Source organism: Scylla paramamosain, chromosome 4 (genome assembly GCF_035594125.1).
Source record: "Scylla paramamosain isolate STU-SP2022 chromosome 4, ASM3559412v1, whole genome shotgun sequence".
NCBI lineage: Eukaryota > Metazoa > Arthropoda > Malacostraca > Decapoda > Portunidae > Scylla > Scylla paramamosain.
The window spans coordinates 31,169,527-31,195,896 of record NC_087154.1 but is presented as its reverse complement, the minus strand read 5'-3'; the positions used below and the strand labels follow the sequence as shown (position 1 = coordinate 31,195,896).

General features: G+C 43.3%; 1 long non-coding RNA gene across 2 annotated transcripts in view; it reads left to right on the top strand.

Moving 5' to 3' along the window:
• Nucleotides 1-26,370, top strand: part of LOC135099995 (uncharacterized) — an 86,044-nt gene that overhangs the window by 34,238 nt on the left and 25,436 nt on the right. Inside the window, exons 2-3 of one of the 2 annotated variants that reach the window (XR_010268474.1) lie at nt 17,364-17,471; nt 20,666-21,800. This is a non-coding gene — a long non-coding RNA (uncharacterized LOC135099995). Of the gene's footprint in view, nt 1-17,363; nt 17,472-20,665; nt 21,801-26,370 lie in introns of those variants that run through there. The other variant, XR_010268475.1, reaches the window with a different exon arrangement.

Genomic DNA, 26,370 nt, shown 5'->3' with positions numbered 1-26,370 from the left:
GCAAAGATGAAGTGGAGCGTCATGTGTATCAGACAGAGAGAAACTGATAGAACTTCTCTTATCCTATGTTGGCTTTCTCCTTAATTGTCTTTTCCTCTCTTTGACTCTTTTTCTTCCCCTTGACTCGCCTTTTCTTTTTCTCCTCCTTGATTCGCCTTTTCTTCTTGACTCTCTTTTTCTTCTCTGACTTTTTTTTTCTCATTGACTTTTCTCTCCTTGATTATTTTTTCTCTCTCCTTCAGTCGTGTTTTTCCTCTCCTTGACTATTTTTTTCTCTCCTTCAGTCGTATTTTTCCTCTCCTTGACTAATTTTTTCTCTCCTTCAGTCGTGCTTTTCCTCTCCTTGATTTTTTTTCTCTCCTTCATTCATGTTTTTCCTCTCCTTGACTATTTTTTTCTCTCCTTCAGTCGTGTTTTTCCTCTCCTTGACTATTTTTTTCTCTCCTTCAGTCGTGTTTTTCCTCTCCTTGACTATTTTTTTCTCTCCTTCAGTCGTGTTTTTCCTCTCCTTGATTATTTTTTCTCTCCTTCAGTCGTGTTTTTCCTCTCCTTGACTATTTTTTTTTCTCTCCTTCATTCATGTTTTTCCTCCTTGACTATTTTTTTCTCTCCTTCAGTCGTGTTTTTCCTCTCCTTGATTATTTTTTCTCTCCTTCAGTCGTGTTTTTCCTCTCCTTGACTATTTTTTTCTCTCCTTCAGTCGTGTTTTTCATCTCCTTGACTAATTTTTTCTCTCCTTCAGTCGTGTTTTTCTTCTCCTTGACTAATTTTTTCTCTCCTTCAGTCGTGCTTTTCCTCTCCTTGATTATTTTTTCTCTCCTTCATTCATGTTTTTCCTCTCCTTGACTATTTTTTTCTCTCCTTCAGTCGTGTTTTTCCTCCCCCTGACTAATTTTTTCTCTCCTTCACGCGTGTTTTTCCTCTCCTTGACTCAAAGAGAAAAAAAGAGTCAAGCAGAAGAAAATGGTTAAGAAGAAAATATCACTTTTCTCTGACCATCTTCTTGACTTTTTTCTTCTCCTTGACTCTCTCTTTCTTCTCCTTGACTCTTTTTCTCCTCCTTGACTCTCTTTTTTTTTCTTTTTGACTCTTTTTCTTCTCCTTGACTCCTTCCTTCTTGATTCTCTTCTTCTCATTAACTTTTTTTTTCTTCTCCTGGGCTCTTTTTCTTGTCTTTTTAACGCATATAAAGAAGACTGACCTTGGGCAGAAAATGTATAAAATTTATTCAAAATAGCTAACCATGAAGCAACAGTAAATAGTGTCTTGAGAAGGGGAGAGAGAGAGAGAGAGAGAGAGAGAGAGAGAGAGAGAGAGAGAGAGAGAGAGAGCAGAGCAGAGAGAGCTTCCTTTATTGTGAGCTTTTTTTTTTGTTAAGAATTTAAGACAAATGCCAAATATGTTAAAAGAAGCTCATTTCCTTTTTTTTTACGGCTTGGGTCTTTTTTCCTTTCTTTCTGCTAATTCATCTGTTTTATTTTCTCTTATATTTTCCCTCCCGTAGTCTTGCTCCACTTCCTTCCTGCCATTCGTGCCATTCCCATTCTCTCTCTCTCTCTCTCTCTCTCTCTCTCTCTCTCTCTCTCTCTCTCTCTCTCTCTCTCCCTGAGTCTTGTTTTTTACGGGTTTTCTTCTCTGAGTCGCCTTGTGTCTACTTTATAGGCAGTTTGGAATGTGCTAAGTGTTCCCCGCGCGCTACTTTCTCTATTATTAGCTCTTTTATGAAGGTATTAAGGCTCAGTAATGCACTCACACACGCATCTCTCTCTCTCTCTCTCTCTCTCTCTCTCTCTCTCTCTCTCTCTCTCTCTCTCTCTCTCTCTCTCTCTCTCTCTCTCTCTCTCCAGAATCTCTCGTAATCATCCCAATCATCTTTTTTTTCACTTCATCATCTTCATTCTCTCTTTTGTCCTACATTTTTGTCGTCTTCAATTTTTTGTAATGTTTTTTTTTTCTGTCAACACGTAATTTTTTTTTTTTTTGGTTTCTTTTTTCACTCGTTTGTGTTCCTACATATTGCTCTGTTTTCTCAATTGAATTCAATCCCTGCCATCTTATCAGCGCCGCAGATTTTTTAAAAGTCAACGTGCATTTTTTTTCCCCCTCTTCAGTGAGGAGTGGAAAGAGAGTTGCCTTTCTTCGCATCCTGTTAATTAATTGAGGAGTAAACACACTCTCGCCACGTCAACAGAGGTGTCGTCTTGATGTAAACGTGTATGAGGGGTCGATGGCGTCATGTAACCTCAATTTTGCGATGCCGGGGATTTCATTAAGCAAGTGAAGTGCGTTGGGCGTGTGTGGGTGTGGCGAAAGATGCTAGTGAAAGGCTGCGGCAGGCCAGTGGGAGGTTTCAAGACGCTTCTCATGAACTCTGAATAATTTCCTTTGCACTCTTTAGGGACTGGCAACTTTAGTGGTCCTTTTCTTTCAGCCTTTTTCGTTGACCTTGGCCAAATTCTCTCTTACAAAAAAGTGGTGGCGGTGTGTGTGTGTGTGTGTGTGTGTGTGTGTGTGTGTGTGTGTGTGTGTGTGTGAGGGGGTGAAGTACTGGCTGGATTCAGGATGTAGTTTCAAGCAGGAGACGGTTTCTAGATCCCACACTTTCACGTTCAATCTTTTCTAATATTGTAAACATTTCTGAGACAGTTATTGAGAACTCGCTGTTCAATACCCAGTTTCATTTGCATCGATTTCCTGTCTTACAAACAAGTGACATTTCCAAGGTTGATAAATTGTTCTCTCATGGTTTCACGTACACATTCATTTCAGATTTTACAAACAAGGAATATTACTTAGATGGTCACAAATAAACAGTTCAGTAGTATCTACAGTTTAATTTGCCTTCTTTCATAGTGTTTTAAACCATGAAGAGGAACCTGATGAATAATTTTGAAGTGTTCACGGTTTCATTTGCATTACATTTAGTTATATAAGCGACTATATTAAAATACAACAAAGCTACCGGCGCACACTCCATACAAACGTTTTCCAACACGCTAAGTTGAGGAAAAAACTAGAGCATATAGAAAGACAAGAGAAAACGGAAACCAGAATAACATACATGTACTTAATATAGATCCGTATCTCTCGCTATGCATAACTAGACTGAGCTATGCATACTAAACAGACTTTCACTTCTCCCCTCCCTCTCCCCCATCAGGAAAGTTGATAACACGTGTGAGTGAGTGAGTGAGTGAGTGAGAGGGAAAGCCCCTGTATGGCCGCTTCCTCTTAGTTGCTCCCCAATCCCTTTCTGCGAGGAGGAACGCACGCCCCGGGGGTTGATGCTCCGCCGGGCAACACCACCAGCGGCCCATTGTTAGGCGGGGATGAGGCAGATTGTGTTCACTGTCAATATTTGAGATGAGTCCTGGCTGTAGCTTTTTTCAAGGGTGTGGTCAAGGTGGTGCTGGCTGGGGAAGGGAAGGGAGGGAGGAAAGGGAGAGGAAAGAGAGGAGAAAGAATGAAGTGTTAGAAGAAGGAGAAGAGGAGGAGGATGAGGAAAAGAACAGGAAGTATTTGAGGTAGTATTAGTTGTGAATGAAGTGCTGAGAGTAGTGGTGTTCGATCCACCAGTGTTATTATGTAGGGAGTGCAGGTTGTTGTTGTTGTTGTTGTTGTTGTTGTTGCTGTTGTTATTGTATCTCATATGAATACAATGGACCATATTCTGAAACACTTCTGCACTGCACCTTCACTACTTTCAAAGGTTCTAGTTGAAGTTACACGAGTTTTTAAGGGCGTTTTTACGATTGCAGTAACAGATTAACAAGATTTCTATATTGCTAACAGGAAGAACAGTCTTGAGAACCGGACTAATTATCTCTGTGGCCTTTGAAAAGAGTCGCGATGAGAGAACAAAGCGTATCCGAATACGGGCCAATGACGAACCAAGAAACCTATTTACGGTTGCTCAAGGTACTGATGCCATATTAAACAAAACATTTCAGACTTACAGAAGACAAGTACATGATCTGCCACTACTCCCACGTATCACATCTCGCATCAAGGTTCTCGGTGTTCACTCTTAATGTGCGGCAGTTCATTAGTCCACGCATTCATTTCTATTCCATTTGTTGATATGATATTGACTGAACTTTATAACATCGCTACCTGGGACACCTGTACTCTGGAATTCTCCGTCTTGATCCTATGCAGTGTCCTTCTCTGTTATTAAGGACCATATTCTGAAACATTTCTGCTTGCCGCACCTCTACTACATTCCAAAAGGCTATAGATAGATAGATAGATAGATAAACAGATAGACAGATAGATAGATAAATAGATAGATAGATAGATAGATAGATAGATAGATAGGCTGACTGACAGATGAATAAATAGATAAATAGGTTAGATAGATTATTGCTATGATTTTTTTCCGTTGTGTGTGTGTGTGTGTGTGTGTGTGTGTGTGTGTGTGTGTGTGTGTGTGTGTGTGTGTGTGTGTGTGTGTGTGTGTGTGTGTGACGCGCATACCACTATAAACACAGGTGATGTCGTGTGTTTCTCGTGAGTTAGGGGATCGTTTGGTGCAATGCTACCCACAAAGTACATGTAATGGCCCTGCAGGAGACGCGAGTGGGCATTTTCAGCCATGCATCAAGTAATTGCACAGTACGCGACCACTTTGTTCCTGGCCTTTGACTTCCACTTGAGCATAGTAGCGGCGGGGAGCAGGAAGAGGAAATATATTGTTGAATTAAAACCGGGAAGAGAAAGAGGAGATAAGAGATGCGGCAGGAAGAGGGAAGAAGAGCTATTACGAAGGGAGAGAGATGGAAGGAAAAAAAAAATAACTAAAAGAGGGAGAGCGGAGGAAGCAGGAAGAAACAGAATATAACAAGAAGGAAGATGATTTTAATTTTAAATAACATGGAAGAGAAAGTGGGAAAAAAAGATATCATATGTCGTAGAGAGGAAACAGACTGGTAGTGAAAATTTACAGTTATTGTTGATGCTTTTGTTATTGAGGAAATTTCTGAAGGTCGCGTTTCCTTCAGTCGAATCTTCCTCCTTCAGGCAACCGGTCGGCTTCCCCACAAACTTTCCGTCACTTACGCGATATTATTAACCGAGCGAGGCCTGGGAATGACGTCAGCTCAGATTTCTATTCATTCCTGGTTTTCCATTTAATTGCAAGTTTCTTTGTTATATATTATTCTTAAATATTGGTTTCTTTCTTTTTTTTTTTTTGTTATGAATGTTGTTTTCTACTGGCTGTATTTTTGTTTCGTCATGACATCCGTTTTATTGCGTGTGCGTGTGTGAGTGAGTGAGTGAATGAGTGAGTGAGTGAGTGAGCGTGTTGGTATGTTTAGACTTGAAAGTGGACGATTTTCAATACGTCTCTCTCTCTCTCTCTCTCTCTCTCTCTCTCTCTCTCTCTCTCTCTCTCTCTCTCTCTCTCTCTCTCTCTCTCTCTGACAGTCATTTCAGGTGAGGGTAGAGGTGAAACTAACACACAAAGTCTCATCGTCACAACTTTTTGCGCCACTCAAACACAAACACAAGTCTTTCTAAAAAGTGTAATTTCATGCCTTATCTCCCCCTCCAGAGAGTGAGAATTACAATTAACCCGCTGCCTTGGGTCGCAATCCCCTGAGGAAAATTGCGTCGTTAGGAAGGGTCACCCCGCACGCTTCGGGTTGTCTCAAGGGGATAGAAGGAAGGGGCGTTTTCCAGGAAGCTCTTAAATCTTGACCACAGACAGACAATGGATCGTATTCTTTAACATCCTGGCATCTTTACTTCAGTTTCAACAGGTTCTAGTGGAAGTGCTTGGGGTTTTCAAGGGTGTTGCGATTCTAGTGATAGTTAAATGAGGATTCTGTGGTTATCAATAGGGATAACAGACATGGAAAAGGACTTACCATCTTTGTAGTATTTGAAGTTTAAGAATGGAGAAGTGTGTTCTGGGGTTTTCAAGCGTGTTGTGATTATATTGATAGTTTAATGAGGATTCTACAATTATCAATAGGGGAAACAGACATGAAAAAAGGACTTATCATCCATTTGGTCTAATTTGATGAAGATTCTGCAATGTCAATAGAAAATAGAAGTGAAAAAAAAAAGGAGTTATCATCTGTGTAGTCTTTGAAGATTTAAGTCTTTGATGTTTAAGTAATGCTTAAGTGTTTTGAAGTTCTGAAGGGTGTTTTCGTGATTCCAGAGAAAGTTTAATAAGGATTCTGTATTATCAATAGAAAAACACAGACATGAAAACTGGTCTTTGAAAACAGTCCTGTAGAGATCGTGAGATGTTTAGGAAATGTAGAATGGCTTTAGGATTTTCAGCAGTGCTTTCGTGATTCCAGTAAAAGTTTGATGAGGATTCTGCATCATCATTAGGAGAAAACACCCATGTCTGTGGCCCTTGAAAACAGTCCTAATGAGAGAAGGTGTTAAAGAAATCCAGAACTGTTTTAGTATTTTCAGTGATATTTTCGTGATTCTAGTAATAGTTTAATAAGTAAAACACCCATGCCCATGTGAACCCGACTTATCATGTGCGTGGTGTTTGAAAATATAGTCCTGATGAGACAAGGATGTTTTTAAGAATGCAGAAATGTTTTAGGGTGATTCTGGTAATAGTCTGATAAGTAAAACGCCCAAGAAAACCCGACTTATCATGTGTGTGGCGTTTGAAAATAGTCCTGATGAAAGAAGGAGGTGTTTAAGGATGCGAACCAATCAGTACATCCTGAACGGCACAGTGAACAAACCGAGACGCTTCGCACATACATACATGAGTTAAAATTCAGGAATAACTCCCCGTGTGAAGAAAGTGTGGAGGAAACAGAGGCACTGAAGCTGTTGATAGATTTCATGCCTGGCGCGGCCCTCCATGGCTGTGCCCCCCAAATGTTTAGAAAGTCAGACGTGCTGGCCATGACTGGATTTATTTCGTGTTTGATTTATTTGGAGCCAGCGACCCGAAACACGCCTGCCGGACGCCCCTCGTGCCCCGCCGGAATGAACGAGGGAAAGGCACCTCACGAGTCACGATCCTCGCTTGACGCTGACATTGGTTCTCCTTGTTGTGGCGCCAAAATTTATTTAGAAAATTAATCAATCAGTCAGTCAGTCAATCTTTGTATAGTCTGACACGTGACTGGATTTTATATTAATGGATATATGTGAATTTCAGACAGCACCAGATCTTCGCCCTATTTAGCTTGGTTAAGAGAGAGAGAGAGAGAGAGAGAGAGAGAGAGAGAGAGAGAGAGAGAGAGAGAGAGAGAGAGAGAGAGAGAGAGAGAGAGAGAGAAATATCAGCTACAGTGTAAAATAACAGAAGAAAGTGTAATCTACTAAGTCTAACCCTACCTAACGTAACCTAACCTGACCTAACCTTACCTAAGCTAACTTTACCTGGGCTTACCTTACATGGCCTTACTTTACCTTAACTTTACCTTAACCTAACCTTACTTTACCTTACCTGACCTAAGCTAATCTTTCCAAACTTAACCTTGCCTAACTTGACCTAACCTTACCTGAAATTTCCTATCCCTGTACCTATAAATGCTTGTTAGTATGATGAAGAATCCTGTTGGTACGGGAAGAGAAGTCGAGGGGATGGAAGGCCCTCATGATGGGAGCTCATGGATGGGGTGAGATCCCGTGCAAATATAAAGCCACTCGCGAACTCCCTCATGCAGGGAAAGCACAACATAAAAAGAGGAAGAATTAATATATACAAAGGAGACTCAAGTGGATGAAGATAACAAGCTGAAGACTCGCCACGCTCAAGATTTGTATAGGAGTTTGCTTTTCTCTCCTGTAGGCTTGCTCGGCGCTCGGGGCACGAATTGAGGTGTGGTGACCCAACATACATTAAGTACTTCATTACATAAAGACAGGACAAGAAAAGGAGAAATTGCTAAAACAAGAAATAATGGATTCAGGTTTGGTGAAAGTTAGATTTACCCACTTCACAATGCTTTGCTTGTCTTTCGTTAACATTGAGGTGATTTTAATGAATTATTTGGATGGACATGAAGAAAAGAAGATAATAAGAATTTGATCTTTGCTAAACAACAGAAGTACGTATTCCAAAGGCTGTAGTACAAAAAAAAAAGGTCTTCTAAAAAGTTGTAGATGATTATGGGGAAGATTGACTAGCAGTGAAAGGATTAAGAAAGAGATAGGAAGGAATTGGTTCTCAAATACATTGCCACCACCACCATCACCACCACCACCAAAGAACTTACAGCTTTTTTTATGAACCCCTTTTTTTATGAACCCCTCTACACAGATTTTTCTATCAAATGCTATCGACAGTACACCATGTAAATGTTTCCTGACTCGCTTAATTTCCTCGTTGTTTCAGCAACAAAGGAGTGAAACAAAATAATCCACTTCGTTTGTGTGTGTGCACGAACCTGTTTGTCAGCAGGCAGCGGCGAGAGACAAAGGGAGGATTGACTTGTCTTGTCTCGCAGTCTGTCTGTTGTCTTTTGTTTCCCTGCTTCATCCCCCACCCCCCCTCCCCAACACGGCAGGAAGTCACTCCGCCATACATACCTACTACATCTGTCTTTCTCTTTCTCTTTCTTTTCTTTTCCACCTCATTCGCTCACTCACTCTCCCTCGTGTCTGTTTGTCTGTCTCTGTCTTGTCGTGAGGCCAGATAGTGAAACCTTTACTGTTGTTGTTGTTGTTGTTGTTGTTGTTGTTGCCGGTGTTGTTTTTGCTGTGGTTTGTTTATTGTTGTTTTGATTGTTCCTGTCGTCATTGTCATCAATATCATGATCATGTTCTCTTCTTTCTCCTCTTCCTCCTCCATTACCACCACCACCACCACCACCTCCTCGTCTTCTCCCTCCTTTTGATACCTTGTTATTCTCGCTCTTATTAAGTCTCGCATCATACTTTTTTTTTCTCTCTCTCTCTCTCCCTCTCTCCCAGCAGCATAATCTTCATCCATCACGTCATGTTCCTTTATCTCCGCCCTTGTACCTGTTTGTCAGTGTGATCTCTCCCTTTTTTTCATCGCCAACTTATTCTTCGCGTCTGTTTTGCCTTGACTGTCTTATAAATCAGCTGCTTAGTATAGTGTGTGGGAAAAAAAATTAAAGACCTTGAGACTGTTAGTGGTGGTGGTGGTGGTGGTGGTGGTGGTCAGGTTGGGATGAATTATAATGGTGGTAGTAATGATAGTGGTGATTTTGAGATAATGGTGATGAAACAGTGATTAATGGTGACAGTTTTGGGTGTGTTGGTTGCAATGAGAGAGAGTGAGACCTCTTGCACTGATGGTGACGAAAGTGGTGAATAATGTTTTTTAGTACAGATGTTTCGAAATAATGGTAATGAATGTGATGACAGATACATCATAACTTGTGGTTACTGATAGTGATGAGTGATGATGATAGTGGTGACGATCAGAAAAGTAGTGGTGATGATAGATAGTTACGAGGAAGACGTCAATATCTGCACTGGTGAATTCAGTGACGGTACAAACAATGATAAAATAATGAGTGATGAATTTAATGAAGATGACAAATGCAATGGCGATGAAGGCAGAGATGACTAATAATAAACCAAGACCCTCCTCCTATTGTATATTTTTCTAGTCTGTAACCAGTCAATCAGTCAATTAGTCAGTTAATAGCCCAGGTAACCGCAGCGGAACAATTGACTAAGTGAGTGAAGGAGTGAAGAGATAACACCCATATTACCTATTTGTCTGAGTCTCCCTCTCCTGTTCCGATTACTTGTGCTTTCGTGAGAAGTAGATGTGAAAGAGGAAGCTTTTCTTTTTTCAGGTAAGAATTAGGGGGTAAGAAAAAAAAAAGGAGAGATGGGGGAATGAAAGGGAGGGAGTGATGAATGAGGGAAGCATCTGGAGCGCGGGATGAATCGCACCGTGAAGCAAAAAAGAAAAAAGAAAAGAATAATTAGACGAATGGTAATGTTTGAAATAGTTCCGCCATCACGAGACGAAAAAAAAGGAAAAGATATATTCTCTCTCTCTCTCTCTCTCTCTCTCTCTCTCTCTCTCTCTCTCTCTCTCTCTCTCTCTTTTTCTGGCACGCTTCGCTTTTCTCTCCCTTTCACCGCAACCATCCACACCTTTGTTAATCACCCGCCGTACACTCTTAACACGAGGTTTCTCCGAGTATTGGTTCTCATGCTTTCTTGGCGGTTTCTTCCTCGTCTGCGGGAGTTGTGGGAGGAAGAGGGGGTACCTGGATGCCGGCTGGCCCTGAGAGAGGTCGATTATAGGCGGCATCAGGAAAACTCTACGGATGCTGGTGTTTACTGAGGCCCCGGTTGTTTCTCCCGAGGGCATGGAAGCAACCTGACGTTCACCTGTAGACTGTGTGGATACCTGTAGGCTGTGTGCACTACCTGACTACTTTCCTGGTGGAGCGTAGCATCAGGGACGTGAGCAAACAACAGGGTAACCAACGATGAAACGCTTGTCTCTGTTAAACTGCCATTATGTAGTGTTCAGTTAGAGCCTAGTATTATGTTAAAGACTGCTGTTCGCTTTTGGAGATTTGGAGTATAGTTATGGGAGCTGCCTGACGTGACCAAACTAAAGAGTAACTTGCGACGGAACACTTCTCTCTATTAAACCACCATTATAGTTGAGTTAAAGGCTTGTATTGTGTTAAAGACTATTATTCGCTGTTGGAGATTTGGAATTGAGTTGTGGAGCTGCAATATAAATGTCTTGTGTTGCCGAACGTGATCAAAGAAAGTAACCTACGACCAAATGTCTTTATTAGAGTTGAATTTAAGATGAGTATTGAGTTAAATATTACTATTCGCTCTTGAAGAGTTGGAACTGAGTTGATGTCGCTTCTGTATCAAGGTTGTGTGTTGCCGGATAGAGTCACCAGAGAGCGTTACTTCTCCCACCGACAAACTACCGTGAACCAGAATCAAAGTCGAACATCAAGGAGAAGCTTCCATTACACGTGACGGGACGACGGAGGTTACCGGCACGCGATGAAAAAAAAAAAAAAATGATAACAAAAACAAACAAGTCCAAGAGTCAGAAAGAAATATATATACATGACAATTTGCGCGAAAAAGAAAACAGGAATTGAAGAAATAGAAAAAAAAAAAAGTCATTCTGTTTGCGTTATTACTGAACAACTTCACTGCGATAAGACGAGCTACGGGTAATTGGCTGAGCTCGCGAGTGTCGTTGACAAGTAGTTAAGTAGTTTTTGAGTGTTGGCCTTTCCTCCCCGCCGCACCATTAAGGCCATCTGTCGTAACGAGGGTAATTGGCAGTAGGGGCTTGAATATTCCTGTACACGTCGAGAAGAACTGTTAGTGAGGTTAATGATTGAAATTACATTACACGCACCGGGAGCTGATGAGGGTCGTGATGGTGACGAGGAAGCTGGGAGGTCTTTTTTTTTTTCCTGTTCATTTTATCTTTTCTTTCTTTTCTTTTTTTCTTTCTTTGCGTAATGTGGGTGATTTAAGTAGTAATTCTTCCGGTGATAAGACGGTTGCTCTCACTCACTCTCTCTCTCTCTCTCTCTCTCTCTCTCTCTCTCTCTCTCTCTCTCTCTCTCTCTCTCTCTCTCTCTCTCTCTCTCTCTCTCTCTCTCTCTCTCTCTCTCTTTTCACTTGTTTCACACACACTCACTCACTCACTTGTCTCCCTCATCAGTCTCTCCACTTCACACTCACTCACTCACTCATCACTCTCTCCACTCTCATTCCTACGTACTCATCCGTCTCATCATTATAGACTGCTCATTTCACTTCCCGTTCACTCGTAACATTCACTATCACTGACCCGTAATCACTCACCCTTGTTCATCACACTTACATGCACAACCAGCTCATCCACACACTTAATTTGATGGCAGTTGTATCAGTCAAGTCACTCACCACACCACCTTCTGTTGCGCTTCTTACTTTCATTAACTCATTTCAGCCTTGCAATTTCTTATCCGTACTGACTCGCATTTAATTTGAAGACAGCTTTACCAGTCATTCCCCACGCCACTCTTGAATCCTCGCTCCCTTTCCTCATAACATAAACTCACTTCCTCAGTTTACTCTCACTCGCTCATCTTCACTGCCACGCACTCTCGCTCGCTCCTGCTCCCTCAACCTTACGTAGCGGGACAAGACAATGAATGTGTAAGCGAAGGAACGCGAGGGTCGACAACCTTGACTCCCGGGGCGCTAAGAATATAAGGGGAGGAAAAAAATTTGTGCCTGTTGACGTTGCCTCTCTTGAGATCGAGCCGCGTCCCCAAGGCAGGGTAGCTGGGACCTCTCAGATACAGGCGGCGCTTTGAGGGACTTCAGAAAGGAAAACGTACCTGGAAAAGACGCTCGTCATGATTAGCGGTGTGAAAGATGAGGTGTTTGTTCTTTTCACATAGGTTTGAAAAGTTTTCTCGAGGATCTGGGAGTGTTAAAAAGGCGATAGTTTGTTGGAGAGAAAACGGAGTAGGTGTCTGTCGCTTCGCACTGACTGTGTAAATACAGTGTGACAGGCGGTCTAATCTGCCACATACGCATGATACGGTATGATAAAAGTCCCCCCTGAAAATGCGGAAGGGTTAAAAAGACGATCGTTTGTCGAAGAGATAAGAAAACAGGATTGGCTTTTATCCCCTTGGACTGCATGAATATAAAGTGTGACAGACGATCTTGCCTTTTCACGATGCTGTGTCTGGCGTCTATTAAAACTTCTCTCGGGGACGTGAGACTGGTATAAAAAGACAATCTGCTTAGGAGAAAGAGAAGAAGCGGCATCTATCACTCTGGACTGTGTAAATACAAAGCATGACAAACCATATTTAGCTGATATGGAAGGTGCAGTATAGGAGCTCCCTTATGAAAGAAAGACAAACCTTCAAGTAATGTCGAAAAATAAAATAAAATAAAGGACAGTCGTTTTAAAAAGAAGAAACCAAACACGTTTTTTACACGTTTAGGAGACGGACAGCCAAACAAACAGACAGACAGACAGACAAACGACCTTGTGCATCCATACTAAGTAGAGCAGGATCCACTATACGCCTCTGAGCCCGCTATGTCCACACCAGCATCTGCCAGGGAGGGGAAGTGGAGGGAGGGAGGTGGAGGTGGAGGCTGGCGACGAAAAGGAAGGGAAGGGAGGAGAGAAAAGAAGAGGAGATGGTGATGGAGAGTAGTGATGAAAAGGAAGGGAAAGGAGGAGAGAAAAGAAGAGATGATGATGATGATGATGATGGAGAGTATAGATGGAAAGGAAGGGAAGGGAGGAGAGAGAGAGAGAGAGAGAAAAAAAAGAGGAATAGGGGGAGGTGGAGGTGGTAATGGAGGCTAGCAATGGAAAAGAAAGGAAGGAAGGATAGAAAAAAAGGAGGAGAAAACGGACTGACGAAATAGATAAAAGGGAAGGGAAGAGAGAAAAGAAGAAAAGGAAGAGGTAGTGATGGAGGCTGACGATGGAAAAGAAGGAAACAAGAGAAAAAAAAAGAACAAGAATGAGAAATGCTGACACTGTAAAGGAAGGGAAGGAGAGGAGGAGATTATGGGAAATGACGAAAGAAAAAAAAAAGAAGGAAAAGAGATCAAGAGATAAGGAGAAAAGAAGTAAAGGAAGGAGAGGGCGGTGACGGCTGATGAAGAAAAGAAAGAGAAGGGAATCAGAGGGAAGGATGTGGAGGAAATAGTGGAAGATGACGAAGGAAAGGAAGAAGAGAGGTGGTAGTGAGTGATGGGGAAGAGGAGGAGGAGGAGGAGAAACAGAAGGTGATGATGAGCAGACGAACGAAAGGAATAAAAGGGAATTAGAGAGAACGAAGCGGAAATGGGACTGGAGAAACACAAGAAAGAAGATGGTGATGATGGAAGATGACGAAGAAGAAGAAAAAGAAGAAGAGGCGGACAAGATAATAAGGACTTTGGAAGGAAAGCTAGAGAAGAGAATTACAGAGATGATGATGAAAGCTAGAGAGAGAGAGAGAGAGAGAGAGAGAGAGAGAGAGAGAGAGAGAGAGAGAGAGAGAGAGAGAGAGAGAGAGAGAGAGAAGGCATTTAGTTGTGCTGGGGGAGGATGAGATTGGGGGAGTGTCACGGGGGGGGAGAGAGATGAACACTATGAGAACTGGACCGCGGGGCTCGTCTCTCTGTTACTTTCTCCCCGCTAGTGTTCCCTTCCTCCCGTCACTTCCTGTGCACTGCCCCTCATTCCCACTTTCCATTCAGGGTCAGTTTTGTTATCGTGTCGCATCTCTGTGTGTGTGAGTGTGTGTGTGTGTGTGTGTGTGTTAGAGAGCGGAAAGGTTCATTACATAGGCATAGGGTTTCGTTTTGTTTACTGTGCATAGTTTCTCTCTCTCTCTCTCTCTCTCTCTCTCTCTCTCTCTCTCTCTCTCTCTCTCTCTCTCTCTCTCTCTCTCTCTCTCTCTCTCTCTCTCTCTCTCACACACACACACACACACACACACACACACACACACACACACACACACACACACACACACACACACACACACACACACACACACACACCACAGAATCTATTACATCAAATGATACTTATATAGATCGATATATTAAGATTGATAATAAGTTAGTATACATCCACAGATAGATTGGTATACAAATAAACTGAAACCGTTATAGGTGTGTGGAAATTTCTTCAAGAAAAGAATCTTCGAACTCTTTTGCATTAAGACTAGATAGAGACTAAAAATCTTTGTCAATGCATGCTTGATATGACGCGCGTCACCAAGATTTTGTCGTTACAACGGAGGTGAATGTTTTAAGTGGTAGAGAAGTAGACTTAAATCTCAGGCAGAACGTTCTCATACAACAATAAATGCTAAATTCAATAAATCATTAATGAATACAGTAAGGGACTAAACGGCAAGCGGTATCGGCGTAATGCAGTGAACCTCCATCATCCCACAGCGGGAGTCACCGGCGTGAGTGAGACACGCCACGATTACTTTCGGCTTTAAGGCAGAGTCCGTGCAGTGCAGCTCCATCGCTCCCCAAGGTCACATCCGTCCCGCTTGGTCGGTGTTGACACTCAGCGGGGCGCTAAGTGAGGGGCGTCCCCCTAGGTGGGTCATTAGGTCCCTTCACATGCCGCGCCGTGGACTCAGGGCGATTGATGGGTTTGCCGACAGACCCGACACACCGCGATACACTTCCTGCGGCGGCCAGACAACAGCGGTGGCGATGTGTATGTACTGTAGGCAGCCGCGTCTCAGGAGTCCCCTTAAGGTTGCGGTCTCTTCGTTCAGGTGTTGCGGTATCGAGTGGTGTGTTGACTCTTTTTTTGCATCTCACTTTCCCGTCGCACGTCATTGACTCGACGAGGAAATTAAGCTGAAGTGTCAATACCGTTGCAGTGAGACGACCAGGCGCTCCTCACTGTTGGCTGACGGGAAGGAGCGAGGCGGGGAAGGTGAAGGGATGGAGGGAAGGAGAGAGAGGGAGAAGGTGGGGATGAAGCAAATAAAAGCAAAAGTTACTGATTGCTCCCATCTTCCTGCCGGCTTTGAGTGCATGGAGGAAGTAGACGCGAGGGGAGGGCGCCGTGCACTGCTTAGGGAGAAAGTGATGATCTAAGCGTACTGTGGTGAAGCTTGATTTCAACGGAACGTGATGCAGAACACGTGACAGATGAGGCAAGAGTGAAATTAGGCTTAATGAGGCGGGCCATATGTAGTGTACGCACAGAGGGAAAACAATGGCAAGATGGATGGACAGGGGTGGAATAAAAAGACGAAGAGACTCATGGGAAATTTATATAGTTATTGTTTGATGTTGAATTATGCTCAGGGTGTGCAATTATTTTATTATTTTTTTTTTTTTTTCCCTTCATCCATCTCTGAGTAGGTGAAAGTGAGCCTCAGTTTAATATTTGCACATGACCCTGTTAACTTTTGTGCCGCAGTCTCCGGGTAACCCTTGGAAAAGAACAATGGTAAATGCTTGTGTGTAAAAACCAGCTTTTGTTTACTTTTTTTTTCTTCTGGCTCTTCCAGGCAGTACGAGTACTTTTTTTTGTGTTAATGTTCTTTTATCACTATCATTTCAACCTTGTTAATGTATTACATCTAAACTCTTGCCTGCTTACCCATTCGTCTTTGTAGTGACTCAGCTCTCTTCTATATGATTTATTTGTGTTTGAATTAACATTATATTAATCGTCAGAGTAACAAGAAACGCGAAGTTGAGCATTTCAATAATTGTGTTGATACTGACAATATAAATACATAGATCTGTGCCGCTAGTGATTGGTAATTTACAGGACTTACAGTACTCTTATTAATGGTACACTGAACGCAGAGAGAGAGAGAGAGAGAGAGAGAGAGAGAGAGAGAGAGAGAGAGAGAGAGAGAGAGAGAGAGAGAGAGAGAGAGAGAGAGAGAGAGAGAGAGAGAGAGAGAGAGAGAGAGATTCACATTCAAATTCGGATGGACGTAAATAGTGGACGTTTGCAATGACAGTTTTTTTATTCATTCATTTAATTTTTCATTCTGTTTTATTTATCTCTATATTTGTTGCTCGCATTTCGCTAACGGAGTGAGTGTGGGTCAAATCACCAACACGTTACCTTGTTACTACACCTTTACCTGCGACTGTTACATCCATCAGGTGTGCAGCAATTGAGGCGTGACGTGAGTCTTCGAGAGGTACTTAAGTAACACGATAAAAGACACACCATCTGCCCTTAACAGTACAACTTGTGCCTTCAGCGTACGTATTGTCTAACGGGGAGCATGTGTCGTGAAGTCTGAATGAAAGCAGCTTCGGGTTATGTGGTGGTAAAAGTGTGGGTGATGGAGGCTACTTATTGAACAGTGTGGAGGGAAACTGGAATGGAGAGGCTCAAATATGGATGAAATTAGTGAAGAAAGAGAGAGAGAGAGAGAGAGAGAGAGAGAGAGAGAGAGAGAGAGAGAGAGAGAGAGAGAGAGAGAGAGAGAGAGAGAGAGAGAGAGACGAGAATAAATAGACAAGCAGGTAGGCTGGCAGGAAGACAGACATAGACACATATATATAGATGGATAGATGGACAGACAGACACAGACAGTGACAGAAATAGACAGACAGACAGACAGAAAAAATGAGACAGAATACATAAACGGACATGAGGTACTACAGACAAACAATGACACAAACAGACAGACAGGGAACGGAGAAACAGGGACATGAGCAGACGGGAAATACTGCTACAGACTAAGGCCAGTATTTTGAAACGCTTCGTTGTCTCACCACGACTATTTTCAAAGACCACAGGGATGATTACCCGGGTTGTCAAGAGTGTTCCTCCTGTTAATAGTGTAGAAATCTTGTTAATCTGTCAAAAGAACCATAAAAGAAAAAAAAACTTTATATGCGTGTCTTCAACTAATGTAGAGCCTTTTCAGTGTAGTGGAGATGCGGCGCCGAAGAGTTCAAGGGTGTGGTCCACAGCTGTGCACAACGACAGAAACGGAAGCGCAGAGGGAGACGCAGCTTGAGGGAAGTTCAAATAAGTAAGTCACAGGAATCAGCCACCTGTGATGAAGGCTTTTGTGCACCTGCCCTTTCCCTCCCTCTTTCCCATCTCTCCCTCTCCCTCTCTCCTTTCCTTCTCTTCCTGGTCCCTCCTCTTTCTTCCTGCGCCTTGCGTGAAAAGCTGAACTAGTTTGCAAATTACTCGCTCATTCCGTCTTCCTTTGTTTCCTGGCAATCAGAATGGTCACAGAGCAGCCTCCTACACACACACACACACACACACACACACACACACACACACACACACACACACACACACACACACACACACACACTTGGCTGGTTCCTGACCTAGGTGAGGGTGTTGCCTGTAGGAGGGAGAGTGAATGAGTAACCTGGTGTTTTTAGGAAGTCAGTGGCGGGGTCCTGAGAGCCGCTCTGAAGGTTACGGAATGCGGGGGTGGTGGAGCATCTGTACCTTAGATTGTTGAGTGGGTGCGAGGTAGTGTGTGCCTTGAATTTAATTTGGACACTATAGTTTGTATTGAAGCTCCGAGAAAAAAAAAATGTTGAGTGCAAGTTTAGAATGTATTGATACAGCGCTGACAGTAAATGGGGTGATGGAGTCGTTGAAATCTTTCCAGACATTTATTTTTTTATTCGTAATTGAATTACTATGTAGGGTTAATCAGTTACAAGTTCAACAGACATCATACTGTCACAAACATTGGAAGGGTTAGATAAGTATTAGAATATTGCACGAATGTATATTGGAAAAAAGTGTTCTAAGATATCAGAATGTACTGACTTGAGATGTCTTAGTTCATTGCCTCTCGGTGCGGCATTGCGAGAGCCACGGCAGCCTTCTATGCCTCGATCCCTGAATACATCCGCACAAAGAAAACGGGCGGTGCTGTGCTGTTTCCCAGGCCTCAATAAACTCCAATGAACTTCGTGCAACTCTTTGACCCTAACGCGAGGCTCACCTTTGCTCCACACCTGCCTGCGCCACACACTCCTTGCCACACCTGGTTACCAAAACGCACTCCCACCACATCATTCCTTCCCTGCCCATTCATCTCAGTGTTTTCTGCCCGTCTCTCCTTTTTTTTCCTGTCTTCTCTGTTGCTCGGATCCTGCCTGTGTTACTCCCTCCTGCTGCTTGTCATGGCGTGGCCTCAAGTCTACGGTTACTGAGGGAAGACTGCGATGCGCCGCCGTTACCTCATTAATTCCTCACGTTTTCGAACACCTGGTCCCTCCTTCACCTCCCTCCCGCAGCGTGTTGATTCTCTCCTCACTCGTGTAACTGTACGCTAAGTGAGCCGCCTCTGTCGGCGTCTCGATTAGCAAATTCATTGGCGGATAATTTGTATGCAGGGGCACCGGGGTTTGCTTTGAGGTTTTGAGCGCTAATCAAGTTTGTGTAATATTTTTTGTAACCACATCCTAAGCATTAATTTTTTCATCGTTCCTCGCTCATGTTTACGTATACAATCTGTTGCATCGTGCATACATTTTCCCTTCAAGTGTTTGTCTTGCTCAATGTGCATCTGTTAGTTAACTGTGCCTGTCTTCCGCATGTGTGTGCTCCCGTGTCCCTCGTTGTTGTGAGCGATTCTGGCTTGTCTCTGGTGGGGAGCGTGCGCGCGCCCCGCGGCCTTCAGAGGTCAACAGGGTGTTCGCGTGTCCCAGCGCCGCCTCCTCCCTTTTATGTTTTTACTTGGTTGTTACTTAAACATGGCGTGGATAATAACATTATTTTTATGGCGTCAGGAATTTAGATGTAGTTTGTTTTACCTTCTGTAGGAACTGTGACGTTGTTGTATTTGTTTGAGTTAATGAGTTGTTCACTCATCCTGGAAGTTAAAGGTAAATAATGTGAGTGGACATAATAGGTGCAGTCAGGTGTAGTGGTGCACAGGTGAACTGCACCCGTGGCTGAGGCGACGGGTGTGGTGGGCCTTACCTGGTCATGGTGTGCCGTGTGTCCTCCTCGTGGTACGCTGCTGCACAGGAGACCACTCGTTCTACAACTTTTTCTAAATCTTGCCAAAGCACAACACTTCTGCCACAAGGTTTTCTTTCCCCGGCGTGACAACTGCAGAGTCCAGGTGGCGGCGTTAAGCACTTCGCCCTCTAGCAAGAGTTTGCCTTAGTGCTTCTGATGAGGTTAAGGTAGACACTGGAACGATTATATTAAGCAGGCGGCGAGTGTTTCCACCACCACTCACCAGACGATTATTTCACGATATGTACAATGGTTTACTTATGAAGGCCCGCTGATGTGTGCCTTGGCTGATGGTCACTACTCAGGATTTTATTAAGAATCGCTTGATGCAGTAATCAGTGACAATTATTTTCTCAGCAGATTTGTCGCGATGTGAGTGTGTCTTTCGGTGGGCAAACTGTCAGGGGAGTCCAGTGTCAGTGTAGACTCGCTCAGGAGGCGAGGAGCGGCAGAAGCGACGACTGAGAGAGAGGTGGAGGCGCGGCAGCGAACGCTCAGGGAAGTGCGAACTGTTAGGCAGCGCAGGGGAGAGTGAGGCTCGGCGGGGCGGGCGGCAGGTATATACTGTGACTGGCCCCGAAGACCGACTCCCTCACGCTCCGCTCTCCCTCACGCTCCGGCTGGCACTCTTATCTCGTGACTCTGTCTCTGCTGGAACTGCGGATCCCTTTCCGGCACGAACGCTCGGGACATCCTGGAGCAGCCAGGATGCTGCTGATTGTGTGTATAGTGTTGCGGGTTGGGCTGAAATAAGGATGTGATTTATTGAATCTCTCTCTCTCTCTCTCTCTCTCTCTCTCTCTCTCTCTCTCTCTCTCTCTCTCTCTCTCTCTCTCTCTCTCTCTCTCTCTCTCTCTCTCTCTCTCTCTCTCTCTCTCTCTCTAATCTTATTATTATTATTATTATTATTATTATTATTGTTATTATTATTATCATTATTATGTCAAGCGGCTTGTTAGCATAACAGTATCTGGTGGTCTGCGTGTTACTCAGTGCCTGACTCTACGATCTGACGAGTGTTCTCCGCCCAGCCAGCACCGCCTCCTGGTCTGTCCCAGCAGAGCACCGAGACAGCCGCGTGTTTACTTTCCCTCCCCACCCGCCTCCCCCCTCCCGGCCTCGGCCCTCCCCTGCCTGTGGAAGCAAACTCCTGGCCAGACAGTTTCCGCCCTCCGCCTGGCCTGTCTTGGGGGCGTGCATCACTTTCCCTCCCTCCCGCAGGTCCCAGGGTGGCGCGGGTCATCGGTTCATCGCCGCCCGGGAATCAGAGGAGCAAGGCCGTTAGGTGTGAATGACGCCTGCCCGCGGCGCCGCGACCCAGGAAGCAGAGACAGCAGTGTGGGGGCGGTTTTTCTTCTGTCACTAAACACTGCGTGGCTCAGAAATCATCACAATAAATAACAGTGATGTCTCGCGGAGTCTTCCTCACTGTAATCGTCAAGTAATGATTATTGTAATGAAAAAGTTTTTCTTACTTGTGAAAAGGTAAAAAGAATTGATACTAGAATAGAAACTAGAAAATAATAATTTATTTCAATTACTTTATTCACGTGCTTCTTGTAAACTGTAAATTAATCATATGCTGTACATAAGATCGTGACACATTGACGTCTGTTCTGCTTGTAAGCGAAATTGGAAGCTGACAGAACGTGCGCATTGTTCACTGTGCCCAGTTCCTCCTGCATCAGCTGCCTCACCTCGCCGTAGTCTGTTATTCCTTCGCCTGCCGTGGCATGTTCGCCCTCACCAGGCTTCGAAACGTCCTTGGAGGCTTAGTGAACCAAGTCTTCTGTGTCATTTCCCGCGTCGTAACTCATACCTGCCGGCAGCTCTGTACAGCAAACCTTGTGTGAGCACTATACTGAAGTAAAGAAACGTGCAACAGACAATAGGCAGCGACACATTCATTGGATATGCTGTGAGACTTAGCGTTAAGAGTGGAGAGCGAGACGCCGTATTATAAGGAGGAGCAGGGCCAGGTGACGGGCCTCCGATACCGATACGATGATGAGGCGTAATGAAGGTGACGTGGCAGCGACGGGCACGGCTTCCTCTCCAGGCGCCACGCTCACTGCCATTAGCCGCTGTGTGCCTCCTCAAGATGTCAAAAAATAGATAATTAGATAAATAAAATAAGATTATGAATAAATACAAAATAAAAAAAGCTGGTTAAATTTACCGAAGCTATCCCTAATTGAATGGTACTTACTAGATCGTATTCTTGTATCCATTAATAATATTATTGCCGTTCTTGTTATTCTTCATGATTCAGGATTTTATTTTTTTTTACAAGATGACCTTTTCGTTTTTGTTATTAAGCTGATAGATTAGTCCAGTTCTTTCTTTGTTTCTCCCCGGAGCTCAGAGTGTGTCCAGTGTTGGTCACAGTGGAAAGAGAGAGAGAGAGAGAGAGAGAGAGAGAGAGAGAGAGAGAGAGAGAGAGAGAGAGAGAGAGACACACACACACACACACACACACACACACACACACACACACACACACACACACACACACACACACACACACACACACACACACACACACACACACACACACATGACAAGGAAGGACAGTCAGGTGTGAGTGTGCTGGTGAGAGTGACGGGTCCCTGATCGGCGACTCTCCCTCAGCTGGACTTGCACGTATTTGGGTGTTGGGCTCCGTTTTTTTTTTTTTTTTTTTTTTTTTTAGCAATTCCTGGGATTTTTATTGTCCCTTGTTTGCCTCCGAACGCCCTTGAATCTTGGCCGGTTGGAAGGAAGGGAGGAAAAATTCTCTCTCTCTCTCTCTCTCTCTCTCTCTCTCTCTCTCTCTCTCTCTCTCTCTCTCTCTCTCTCTCTCTCTCTCTCTCTCTCTCTCTCTCTCTCTCTCTCTCTCTCTCTCTCTCTCTCTCTCTCTCCATAAAATTATTACTGCTCTCCTTTATTTCTTTATATTTCCTTCCAGTTGCTCCTTCCTATCACTCTTTTCCAGATTGCCCTTCCATTTAATTTTCATGATTTTCTTTTTTAGTTCATCTCAAGTACCCGTTTGCAATTGTTCGTCCCTCTTTTTACGTTTTTTAATTTTTTTTAATTTTTTTTTTTTTTTTTTATGTCCGCCTGTATTCGAGTTAGCTAGTAATCATCTGTCCTATTACTAGTTCTTTTTCTAACATTCCCTTCCGGCTTCCCTTACCCTTTTTCAATTCTATCTTCCTTTTCCCAGTTTCATCTCAGTTTACATCCCGCGCCTCTTCCTAGTTGTCTCTTCTTCTAAAATTTCATCTTCCTACCATTTCCTCTTCTTCAGCATTTCAGACGCGACTCTCAGCCCCAGCTTCCCATACCCTTTTCAATTCCATTTTTTTTTCCAAGCTTTTATCTTAACTTGTATCCATTCCCAGTTCACCTTCCCTTTAAAATTCCTTCTTTTTACCATTTACTCTTTCTCACGTTTTAGACGTGACTCTCAGCTTTTCCCATACCTTTTTCAATTCCATCTTTTTTTTCGAGTTTTATCTCAATTTCTGCCCCGTGCCCCTCGTAGTTCACCTTCCTCTGTCTTTCTACCTCTTCCTCTTCGTCAGCATTTCACTCGCGTCAGGGCAGTGTTGTTCCGGAGATGTCACGCACCTGGGAGTCAACGAGGCGGAGAGGGTGGGCTGTGTGGTGACTTGTGGTGACTTGAAGTAAACACCATGACGAAGGAGAGGATTCGAGTGGCGAACAGCTGCCGGAGGATCAGGTGAAGGAGAGGATCAGGTGACCGGCCAGGTAAAAATGAAAGTCAATATGGGAGTTTGAGTTTGTCCATGAAAACGCCAGTCATTACCAAGTCTTTTTTTTTTTCTTTAAGTTTTTATAGTTAGTTCAGTTTCACTTTGGCTTCTTCTTATTTATTTGTTTTTTGTTTTATTTTATACATTTATTTTGTTTGTTTGAGGAGGATAAGGAAAACGTACAGTTGAATGGTTTTAGAGGTAATTTAGAGGAAAGCGACTAATTGGGTGAATTAAGAAGGAAACAGACTGCTAGATGAAATAAGTGTAGATATTGGTCATTTATATATTTGAATTAAACAGTAGTATGTTGAAGATCTGGCTATACTTTACGTGTTTCTTTCTTTCTTTTTTTTTTTTGGTGTGTGTGTGTGTGTGTGTGTGTGTGTGTGTGTGTGTGTGTGTGTGTGTGTGTGTGTGTGTGTGTGTCTTGTATGTTCTTAATGTTTTTAATCGTGTCTGATGTGTTTAATGTCAGAACAGTTTGTTGGACCATGGTATAGTTATTAGAATTATGCTGTGTGCTGCGTGTTGTGATCAATAAAATATCTATCTCTTTGTCTGTCTGTCTGTCTGTCTGTCTGTCTGTCTGTCTCTGTCTATCTATCTATCTAGCTATATATCCATCTATCTACCTATCTATCAACTAATCTGTCCATCTATACCTGAATCTGTCTATCTATCTATCTGTCTGTCTATCTATCTATCTATCTATCTATCTATCTATCTATCTATCTGTCTGTCTGTATCTATCTATCTATCTATCTATCTATCTATCTATCTATGTATCTACGCACAAGACAGGTCGCAGTGAAAGTTTTATTGCAAGATAAAGTACCATAAGTGAGCGTGTTTGGTTTGCTAGGAGACGTAATTATTATGATGCCTTTCACTTTATGTGGGAGCGTTTTATGGAGCGTGGAAGAAATAGGAGGAGGAGGGGAGGGGAGGGGAAGGAGTGATGAAGTACAGAGAGGGAGGGAGGGAGGGAGGGAGGGATTGAAGGGATGGGGGAGCGAGGTCTTCAATCAGGTCCTGTATTCTTGTGACGTCATTTCGTAATTAGAATGTGAAACTTACTACTACTACTACTACTGTACGAGTAATTATAAGGTGTGATGGTTTTCCTGGGCGTCATCATAGAGAAGGGGGAAGGAGGGTAAAGGGGGAGCCGAAGTGGGAAAGTGGGGGAAACTTTTTTTTTTTTTCGAAACCACGTAATATTGTGCGGGTGTCGATTAGAAACGGTACAGATAACAGATGTGGGTGAATGAGGAGTATACGTAAGTGTGAGAGGTGCGGTGAGGTGGTGGGCTGCTGTAGGTACATACGTAAGGTGTTCAGGTTGTGCATTCCTTGTATAGTTGTGTGCAGTGACGTGAGGGAGGCATTACGAGGATCAGGTGGTGAAGGAAGGTGTGTCTGTCTGGTTAAGGAGGACCGCGTATTATATTTGATCTGGAAGTAGAGACGTGGTGATGTAATTTTACAGAATGTTGTCTAAATGTATTTGGATGAAAAAAAAAACTAGTACAAAACGGCAAAAGCGTCTCATGTCTTTGAGAGAGAGAGAGAGAGAGAGAGAGAGAGAGAGAGAGAGAGAGAGAGAGAGAGAGAGAGAGAGAGAGAGAGAGAGAGAGAGAGATTATGTAGGTTTTTAATGCTATACTTTTATCAATGATAGTACACTAAAAACTCAGCCTTTTAGAGGAACACCCGGGCTCGGCTAGTGGTTGGTTGTGTAGGCGAGGCGTTATCAGACTCTACAGGTTGGTGTGCCTCCTGAAGGTGCTCCCGGCGACCGTAAAGATAAAGGCCAGCAAAGCGTGCCCTGCTGGCGCCCAACAGGTGTGAAGAGTCTTGGCGCTCAGCAACTGGAACGAGTGTGTGTGTGTGTGTGTGTGTGTGTGTGTGTGTGTGTGTGTGTGTGTGTGTGTGTGTGTGTGTGTGTGTGTGTGTGTGTGTGCGTGCGCGCGCGAGCGTGTGTCACATTAATTGATTGATTAGTGCTCGTCTCACTTGGCGTCGGCAGCAACTCATCGTCTAAACTTTCTCCATCATAGAATATCTTTTAATATTGTCAGAAGCACCCGCTCCGTCCTGCTCTGTGGTCACCTGCTCAGCCAGCCACACCTTTCACTTCACTGGGCTCAGCTTTACGTCGAGTGGAAAACGTAATTGAACTCGTAAGCCTGAGAAAAGAAACACCTCTCCCTTGTTATATGTGAAGAAAGTGATGTGGTCATGGGTTGTGGCAGCGGAGCAGTGTGAGGCAGTCATGTCTGTTTGCCTTTCGCTGCATAACTGTCTTTGTTTTTCTTGATTTCACGTGGCTTTTAAATGTGAGGCAATCATGTAAATCCACCTTTCGTGACAAAACTATTAATTCATGCTTATATTTGCTCTCTACGTGTATCCTAATGAGAATACTGTCTGTCTCAAGAGATTCCTAGCTCAGGTAAAATAGCTTTTTTCTTCCACCACATGGTTTTGTAATAGTCCAGCTGTAGTTTTCTGTTACTCTCGGTCGGTTGAGGGATCGATGCTATTACATCCTTGAACTGATACAGACTTTCTTCTTTTGTGTCTAGATAATGAGCAACTCGTAGCGAGAAAGAAGTGAGTTGATTCAATGAGTTCTGAGAAGGTATTATGGGTCTGTTCATTATGGTTCTCCTTTCCCCCGCACTATTACGTGTCCTTGTCTCCGCATGTATTACCCGCACCATTATGTATAAGATGAGTCTAAGAATCGTGAGAGTATTTTGCATTTTCTTTCTTTTCTTCCTAAACTACTAAATTCTTTCCTCTCCCTTCAAATTCCCCGCAGTGCTTTTGCCTCATTGTTGTCTTAAATGTTTAATATTGTTGGAAGAACATGACTGTGGATTGGTTTTTAAAATCTAGTATTTCTTATAAGGAACGGCATTGTGAGCGGGAGTTGTTTTATTTTATTGATTTATCTTTTAACTATTTAATTTCGTGTCATTAGCCTCCCTCTCTTGATACGTAAAGAGAAAAAAATCCTTTAAAATATACCGGATTTCTATTCACATACAAGAGTGTAGGAACAAGTACACTCCCTTCACACTGAATGATCTCAAAATCCACACCCAGGAAATACAAGAACAAGTCCATTCCCTGGACACGCCTCTGTAGCTGCGG